The following is a 9,824-nucleotide window of genomic DNA, read 5'->3' on the forward strand; positions in this document are numbered from 1 at the left end:
CAACAGAAATACATCGTCTGTGAAAATCTCAACTGTATAGCTATCACGGTTCATGAGATACAGCCTGGTGACAGACGGACAGCGGAGTCTTAGTAATAGGGTCCCGTTTTACCCTTTAATTATTTTATCATAATTATGTGCATAGCACGACATAAAAAAGCTCTAGTTTCATAATAGTCGTATAAATAATGTTTTCACCACATGCTGCACCAGCTCGCAAAAGCTCTCGCAAGCTTATATGTATATCTAAATTGATGACTCTTTAGTACCTACTGCCAGACCCAACCTTACCATTTTGAGTGAGACCAAAATGTTCTTAACGACAATGCGCGTTGATTTTGTTCTTGAAATGTAGCTAAGGAGCTTGTTAAATGTAGGCTAGCATTTGACGCCGGGGGTCATAGCTCCTTCCAGAAGCACTCGGGTACGTGGAATTGCTACTCCCCAACAGCTCAAAACAAACTGCTCTGCATTGACTGATTGCACTAAAGAAACCAGTTGGCGATGGGGTCATCACATCATTACACATGCAGCCTGTGAGCCAACTATACGCTGAAAGCATACAATGAATACACTTCGCTTCCAGTACAACAACGCATTTCGAGCAGTGATGGGGCTGCCTCGCTACTGCAGCACCTCGGGTATGTTTGCGGCGGCACACACGGCGTGTTTCCATACCACGATGCGACTGCGCGCTGCGTCCATGGTCCAGCGGGTGCGAGCCAGCCCCAACACAGTCCTAGCGATGATCGGGGACAGACTGGACTGTCCTTACATCATGCACTGCTGTGACAGGCATGTAATTAAGACTGGGATAGGATAGGGAGGGAAGTAGAAATTTATTGCATTTTATTATTATTATTTTGCATTGTTTTATTTATACCCATGTTACATTCAATTTTAATTTTTTTATATTGTATTGTGAATAATTATATTTTAATTAAGAGCAATTTTAAATGATTATGTTTATATATTTTTGTACAATATTTTATGACAGAAATTTATACGATTTAGAATGAAGACATGTTAAAATTGATTATGAGCCTTGTAGCTTGAAATAAAGGATTTTTTTATTACTATTATTTTGAGAAAACCATAATAATTCAATGGAAAAAGGACTACAAGATAAAAACTACAAAGATCATGTTAACGACTCCGAAGTCGGAGAATCGCTCAGCGATCCCAAGACGGGAGCCTAACCGCTAAATTGTGAGCATGCTTTCCATAGTAAAACAAGTAGCATACCTATGATAGGTGCACTGACTGTACTGTTTCACCACGGTGATAATTGTCACCTGACAAAAGTACGTTACCATACGTCCAACTGGGCAAGAAATTGGCAGTGTTAAGTGTTATGTGTCAAATGTGAGCGTGCGGGTTTGAGAACAAAGAAACAAATAAAAGATAAATTGTAATCGCAAACAAAAAGTTCAGTTAAAGTTAACTATTTAATTAAAACCTATTAATATACTTCAAACTCAGTCGTTTGAAGCTACAATACTTTTGACTGAAAAAATATTAATTTTGAAATTTTTCATTATACATCCTGCATCATTATTTTCACGAAAATATCAAAATACCCGTCAAAATCCTTAAATGCCAAAAGTTGGAATAATGCCCACGTGTCCCACTTGCCTACTAAATATGTAACAATAACTCTTAAGGGACTTTGTAAACGGAAATTAACTTTTCGGGGCAATGCCTATTATGTTCACGATATATCCGTGTAGTTTATTAGTTTATGTTGGGTTTACGTCACGGGTCCCAGAAGGTATTAGGTCTTTCGCGTTGGAGAAAATTGAAGTTTACAGTAGTTACCTCTTATTTTGCACAGTGGTGCAAAATGGTTTGTTTTTTGTTGCCGTTTATTGTATACATGTCCATTGTTGCATAGTAATACGTGTTATAGGTTCTTAAAGTTAAGAAGCGGAATCAAATTCCAAAGAAAGTTAGTTTTGAAGTTCAAACTTTTTAAACGCCAAGAACACCTAAAGTCGTCGTTACTAGTCGTGCCTACATTGCCAAGGACAACTATAGGTGTTATGGCGGACGATGCAAGTGCGAGTAACTTTCACACTTTCGAGTAAGGTCTACATTTAATGTACACCTTACTCGAAAGCTAATTTAGCTACCTTGCGTCCGGGATCTTGGCGTTTGAGTGATGTTTGTGTTTATGATATAAGGTGCTCAAAGGGTTAAGCAACTGACAAAACCAATGGTGCAATGTAGAACTTCTTGTTACGAGTAAGGCGAAAGAGAACGACACCGCCCCGGAACCGCCTTCACATACATACGCAGTCCCCATTTTTCTTTCTGGAAATAAACATTATTGAAAATATTTTGACACAATCAAAATTTATACCAAAAACTGGTGTTCCCTTTCGTTTGAATTTTCTCTAATTAATTACTTATTATAAGTTAGGGAGCATTAAATTTTTTTATGAAATGATTTCGCTTCTAACTCTTATACTGAACAATAAAAAAATTGAAAAAAAAAATCAAATGAAGGGAAATAGCATTGGTTATTAATTAGTATAGGTATTATATAAATCAAATTGGATAAAAAAAAATCTTTCATGTTAATATCCAGGGAGGAAAATGGGGACAACGTTTGTATGGAGATGCGGTCGTCCCTTTTCCTCTTAAGTTCATAGAGATTGTTGCCATATGGAAAACTACTATTGGAAAACGTACATACGACCACGTATTTTCTCCATCGTTAGAATGCCTGATGTTAAGAGTCCATAACAAGCTCGGCCGAATTTCACCTTCCCATAAAAACGCAGTTTCGTTCTCATTTTAATACTACGTATTGGATTGTAATGAAACTTTGCACATACAATGACATGAGGTATATCTATGCCTGTAATCAGTTTATATAGCTCCGGCTTATAAAATAAATGAATAAGAACAAAAACAAAAAAAAATTCAAAAATTTAATTAGCTGTATTTATAAGTACATCAACTAATTACATTACAGACTTAGATAGGTATACGTTATCCTATTGTAAGTACAAAGTGTCAGAGCATTCTATGTCTGCTGCTGCTAGTCGTTTTAAAATGAGAATGTAACTACCTTTGTGTAGAGAACCGAGCTTGCTGCCGACTCTTAAGAGACGTCACAAGGCTTTGTCTAGAGATAAAGATTACTTTTTTCCGTACACTCTGTTTCTATTCCTCGGTTAATAAATCGTCTTGATTTCCCCTGGCCGCTCAGCTCATTATGAATGTTTTCTCTTGAGATCGGGTTCAAATCGTGTACCACGATAAGACTTATTGTACCACCGTGCGTTAATCAGCTTCTTGGGGGGTATGATTGAATATGTCTGGATTACTACAAGGTCTGTAAACTAAGTTTATATTTTCATATCTTATTTGAGTGTATACTATTTCAAATGGTACCTAAGGCCAAGCATTTAAGTTGTCTGTAGTAAATGTATGAAGTTCTGTGAGCCGATGGATAAACGTGAGTCATCTTCTATGTACATAGGTTAGTCTCATAATACCTGTAGGGCTAAGATTTTCGGCTTTTTATCATTTGTCACCATGGCTGTCACGTTCTAACAAGCATGTAAGCGTAAAAGTGACGGGCATAGTGACAAGTGATAAAAATGGAACCATGCTGCCACCGCTGTTAGTATCATATGACCTTTGTGTCATTATAATTTATATACAAGATAGGTTGTAACATAAAATTAATGCATGTTTTTCAAAGAATTAAAGTCCAATATAACATTTCCAAAATTAGCATTTCATTTGTCTTCTAATTTTTGGCCAAAAGATACCCAATCAAAAATAAAACAAAATTCAAACTTCCTTAGCTATAATTTTGTTTGGTGGACAGCTTGAAGATAGAACGCCTTGTTTAGATCATGCAGCTTGTCACCTTATGGCGAACTGCTATATTTGTAAACCTACGCTGGGACCCCATGGACCTAGAGTTTCAACGCCTGGATTACATAATAGTATATCTGTTTATACACCGTGTTTTTTTTATTTCCGTTAATTTCAAGGGTGCATCCCTGAGCTTAAATAAAGTAACTTTCTCAAAGACACCAGTATTCTAATTAACTCCATTTCGGAGATAACCAATAATTAATTTTTATCTTATAAAGCCCTTACGAGCATGTACACTTGCCTTAGGGCCTGTTTACATTTTGATTAGTATTTAGTACGAGTTCATACATTTGCTACTAAACGTAAGTACTATCTCGGACGATCGATGTTCGAAATGACATTGATATGTCACAGTTTTCAATTGTTTAGTTGAGTTAAATGTAATGTCCGTGTTATAACAACGCTATATGCAACATTTAATTACTTTTTATAAAAATAAAAATAATTAATAAATAACAAAAAAAATTTTTTTCACTAAATTAACTATGCCCTTTAGTTTCCTTAAGCGTACTTACCGATACCCCGAAGTTAACGGAATTAAATAAAAACACGGTGTATAAATTCCACAGTGAATTGGTTTTAACTGTCATACTGTGTATTTTCTTAATAAATAAAATAAGTCTATCACAGATATATGTACATGCATTTTTGTCAACGTCTGGCTTATTTATTGGTATTTAAAATCATTTTAAAATGCGACAATACTTACCGTCTCGGGCAAAACTCAAAATGGCAACGCCGTGATACCAGCCCATCGCTCTACCAACTGAGCTACTGAGATTTCGCCGCTGACTGCGAACATTCCACGATATCCTAAACATCCCTTTATATTTATTTTTAAATGTCATTAAGTTATCGTAAGATGTCGTCATAAAAGTACTATAAATTATACACAATCAAAGTTTTCAAATACCAACCATAAGCCAAATAAATATTTACAGAACAAGAATTTATCGCATTACAAATTAATGCCATTTAAAACACGATTTTAACATTTCACGCAAACGCCTCGCCTTACGAAAAGAAAAACGACCGAACGTATCGCAAGGTGATTCATTATTTTTTTATCGATTACGCTCCAACATTTTACATTGCTGCTTGATTTATCTAAAAAATGAGCGAAGAGGAGGCCAATTTTGTTGTGCCTATTTGATATGGTTCATCTTGTTTTGACACGACCAATCAGCGTGAGCCCCAAATGCTGAAGATTCCTGATAAAATGCAAACAGAAATAGTGTCATAATCATAAAGCATCTCGCTCACACTTATCGGTGCACGTGAGAAGCATAGAGGTGGAACCAGACTTTGTTATGGGTTTGAACTGGTTTTGACACAACCTTGACCATCTAGGTGATTGGCGTGCAGCTCAGAAATCAGAAATCAGAAATTATTTATTTGCATATATACAGTAAGGGGGTGTTATAATATAGTTTTAAAGATCATGTTTTTGTAAGTGTATGTGTGCTCGCGCACGACCTTTACTTAATTTCGCATTCACCAATTGGCTTGAGCGATCTTCGATTCGAGAAGATGGAAACCTTATCTAATTTTTAAAAAAGAATCTACCTCAAGGTATTTTTTTGCAATTCCCTCAACGACCCATTTCGAGGTATTATTGCATTATTCAAATTGACATCAAACGTGTTTGCAGAGCCGATGAGAATTTCATTCTGGAAGAAATTCAAAATAAATGCAGTCCATTTGAAGGTAACTTTTGGACTGAATTTCTTTGGCTTTTTAGAAGGGAGTTTGTTACACCGATAAGACGTTAATAATTAATTTTTTCGTCTTATTTTTGCAAGGTTTTATTTTGAATATACGTCACTTTTGGGAATTTAATTGTATATATTGTCTGGAATCAAGTGAAAAAATAACCTGCATATTTCAATAAATTTAAAATTTGCAATTATTATACGCACCTTTTTGAGCTTGGTGTCATTATTGTCATAAGTAATGCAGTGTAATTAAACTAGAAATAAAATAAACTTAAATACAAACAAACTTGCGGATTCTGATTTTGATGTTTTTAATTTAATAATTTCATGGCGTTTTATTATATCTTTTTTCGTCGTATAAATCTGGATTGAACTATAAATTAATTGTATTGGCAAGAGTTTGTAAATTTTATAGTTTATGCAGTAAACAAAGTTTATAAGCTCCCCAATTGAGGAGGGATTTAAATCGGGGGTTAGAGCCGGCGTAGCTTTATTTGACGTTCATAAGCGCATTGTAATATGCCTACTTGAATAATAAACTATCTTTATCTTTATTAAATAAAACACGACTTGTAAAACTGAAGAAGATCATGTTTTTAAAATACCCGCTTGCCTTTACATTTGTTTATTTAATTAATGAAAGGGATTAAACATAATTTAATAAATATCAACTTTTCATTCATCTGAAAATTTTACAGATCAGAGTTTACAGATTTTTTTTGTTTATTGTTACTAATAATATGAACTTCTCTCAACTACTAAGATAGTCACAACAATCATTTGGTCTTTAATTAAGTGACATTAGAATTCCGACCACGGTGTAACTGCCTCTCTGAGATTCAATTGTCGGGAACTGTCGGCTTTTATATTCAGTTTAAAATACTTTACTAGCTGGATTAATCTTTCTAACTAACTGCGACGTCACGGTCGGGTAAATAAGCTAGTTGGTGGTCTATTTTACTGGGCTAGAGACATACATTTATAGTGTTTAAATTAATTGATAGGTTGTGTGAGGAGTTATACCTCGGAAGATTTCAAAGTTATAAATCTTGAGCGCAGATCTCTGAAGTATATAAATGAAATCGACAACATTTGAACAATATGTGTTTGCTATAATGTATCATTTTCAAATGGAGTGAGAAAGAAGAAAGAAGGAAAAGACGTGACTCAGTAATTTTTTCAATAAAGTCTTTAGGTAACTATTATTATTATATATTCTGAACTGAAGATGGCAAGCCACCGAGTCACGTGGTTTTAGGTTAATATCTTTAAACCTCCAAATGGAAGAGACGATAGAACCCAATTACAATAGTATGACGAAATAATAGGTATTTTAGCACCCATAGATTTTTTTATTCCTTATCGTTAGAGTTTTGTCTTAACATTTATATTCTGAAAATTGGGAACGGTAATAAGTACTTCAGTGTTCTCTCACTGTCACATTTATAAGATAACTGTCGATAAAATAACTATTGCTGTAATAAAATTTAAATAAGTACACAATGCAATTAGGTACTCGAAAAATCATATTAACACGAACAATGGAGTTAGTTGCAGTTGCAGTACGCTGTATGCATTGCAGAAAGAAAAGAATTCCGAGTCACATAACCGCATTCACTCTTTCAAACAAGGCACTATTTTTTTATTGTAGCAAATTGTTGACTCGTTCTCATCTCTTAGCAACATTTCAAAATGGTAATAAAGTAGAATGATAAATTTTCAGTTGCGATGTGACATTACTTTTAGCTTTAAGTACCATAAATATTTTATACACCACCATTAGGCGCTAGACATCTTAGCACATCAATCCTCATTAAAAACCCCGTTAGAGAAAGTCTGCGATTTTTCAGACCTTTTCAGTGCTAATGTCTATTTGCACGGAGTCCTAAGTATCTCTTCGTCCCTCTGGAGCGACTTTTGAAGTTTACAAACCTGATCTTGATTTGAAATTCATTTCAATCTACGAAAATAGCAGTTTGCACTAAACTTAAGTGTAAAGTTAGACTAAGAAAAGTCTGCCTCTATTTTGATATACGTGATACTTTCATAGAAATCTGACGTTTATAATAACACTTGCACTGCGTGTTCTATCAAAATCGTTGCAGACTTGTCTTGGTCTGACTCTAAACACATTGCGACGCGCTGAGAGTTATATTCTCTCAGTGCACAATATTTGTGATGCGTGGGAAGCCATTTACTCTTTGTTAATATATATTAGAGTTGGATTTATAAATGTTGCTGTGCATTTTTGATGTCACTGTATGATGTTGCCTTGAGGCCTACGTGCACAATAAACTTTTGATTTTTTATAGATTTATGTAACGCCAGAAGATTTGAGATAAATGGAGTAAAAAACTAATTGAAAAAAAAACTAGTGAATGGAAGAATGAATAAATGCCATCAATGTGGAAGATATTTAAGATGAATACACTGAAGAAACTTTGTGGTTAATATTAATGATGCTATCGGTTTCTAGGAAAAAAATACAGTTATTACTAAATCCCACTATCTACATGACATATTGTTGTGAGCGCGATCTAACCTCTGCCGATACTATATTGTTAGATGGAAACTGCTGACAACGCAACGTGACCACACAACGGGTTCCCATTCCCCAGGCAGCGAGGACCGAATCTCGGCCTATTCGGCCGTAGACGCTCGCTCGATTGACATCATACATCCTTTACATACTACGTCGTTGGCAAAACCAGCATACGTTCCGCTTGATGGTAAGCAGTTTCTGTAGCCTATGTACGCCTGCAACTCCAGAGGAGTTACATGCGCGTTGCCGACCCTAAGACTCCGCACCCTCGTTGAGCTCCATTTTTACTCTGAGAATTTTAATCTTATTTCTAATTTTTAAAATGTACTTGTATTCTTATTTTTTTAATTAAATTGTATTTAATTTTAGTTTCATATTTCATTTTCACAAAATAACCGACTAATTTAAATAAATGATCTTCCCTAAGAATTAATAATAATAAATACCAAATCGAGATAAAATATTTAAAGTTTAAATGCTTATACACGGATCATTGTGTTCTGAGAGGTGCCACTTCTGTGCAATTTGCTGCTAAGTGACGGGTCTGCTTGCACTTTCTTGGACTTTTACCGGTCTTGGGTCGTTTTTAGCAAGTTTAGTGTTAGTAAGCCTTCTATGGAATGAGGCAGAGCCTATGAAGCCCTACCCTGTACTGGAGATCGAATCTACTTTTAAAAAATGTTATGTTTTTAACCGATTTTGACACACTCTTGATGATCGTCTTGATAATTTTAAATCTTTATAGCAAACTCCTGTTTGAATATTTAAGAATACACGATCAGTTCCCATATAAAAAAAAATAACTTAAGTGGTTTCCCAATTTAATAAATACATACATACATATAATTACGCCTATTTCCCGGAGGGGTAGGCAGAGACCGCTGATTTCTTCTTGCTACGATCCTGTTATACCTCTTTCGCTTCCTTCACTTTCATAACATTCCTCATACACTCTCGCCGGTTTCGGGTGTTCGTGCAATTTAAAATGTGAATGATACTTACTGCTGTAGCACGATGACCCGAAGTGGATCTTGGATCTTGGCCTCAGACATCAAAGATCGCCATTCTAACTGATACTGATCTAACATGGATCTGACATCATTCCAATTTGTGATGGTTTCAATTTCCTATAAAGGCATTGACATATATATCTATGGACGGGCCTTGTGAACAACAAGAATGGAGCCAGTACAGCGGTGTCGCGCACACGAATTCCAGCCAATCGTGCAGTCTAACCAGCAACATGATTGGTTGATGAGTTTGCACCACGTATGCGATTGGTCGCAACTAGTTCCATTAGACTGCACGATAGGCTCGAATTCGTGAGTGACACCACTGAACTAGCACCATTCTTAGTGCCCGTAAGGCCCGTTCTTAGATATATATGTAAATGTTTAAAGGGCCTGCTCAATTGCGCATTAAGTATGTCATCCTTCAAGCAAAAACTTCACTTTTCACACTGACATATCATATCAGGTCAGTATTACGAGTATATTGGAATGAGATTTAATAACTAAAATTCGAATTGACCTGTTACCCTGTTAGTATACCTGCGTGTTTCGGAGAGGTCTCTACTGAAATTGCCAAGGACCGGTCTCCTTTTACCGATGTGGTTTTATTTACATTATTTACCAATTTAAAAAGCAAGTAGCTCAAAGAGTAAACAGGTC

Source organism: Cydia pomonella, chromosome 14 (genome assembly GCF_033807575.1).
Source record: "Cydia pomonella isolate Wapato2018A chromosome 14, ilCydPomo1, whole genome shotgun sequence".
Classification (NCBI taxonomy): Eukaryota; Metazoa; Arthropoda; class Insecta; order Lepidoptera; family Tortricidae; genus Cydia; species Cydia pomonella.